The following is a 611-nucleotide window of genomic DNA, read 5'->3' on the forward strand; positions in this document are numbered from 1 at the left end:
CCCAGTACTTAATGATTTGCAGATGTTCAAATAAGTTCAACTGGCTGTGCGGTGGCTCATGCCTATAATTCCAGCACTCTGGAAGGCCGAGGTGCTCGGCCTCACTTGAGGTGAGTTGAGACCACTCTGGCCAACATGGGGAAACCCCGTCTCTACTAAAAATACAAAAATTAGCTAGGCACGGTGACAGGTGCCTGTAATCCCAGCTAGTCGGGAGGCTGAGGCTAGAGAATCACTTGAACCTGGGAGGCGGAGGTTGCAGTAAGCTTATATAGCACCATTGCATTCCAGCCTGGTAGACGAGAAAAACCCCACCTCAAAAAAAAAAAAAAAAAAAAGACAGGAATCTGTATAATCATCAAAGGCTCTTTTAAAAAGTTGAGGGAGGGGCAGCACATCTGCAAGATGAAGTTCTGGAGATTGATGCACAATGAGAATATACAGCAGTCTTCCTGCAGTACCAATGATTGGTTCCATGACCCCTTCAAATACCAAAATCCCCAGATGCTCAAATTCCTTATATAAAATGGTAGAGTATTTATACCCAAGATAACCTAGGCACATCCTTAAGACTTTAAATCTTCACTGGATTACTTTTATTTTTTTTTTTT

This window comes from Rhinopithecus bieti, unplaced genomic scaffold (assembly GCF_001698545.2).
Source record: "Rhinopithecus bieti isolate Rb0 unplaced genomic scaffold, ASM169854v2 scaffold_14549, whole genome shotgun sequence".
Lineage (NCBI taxonomy): Eukaryota > Metazoa > Chordata > Mammalia > Primates > Cercopithecidae > Rhinopithecus > Rhinopithecus bieti.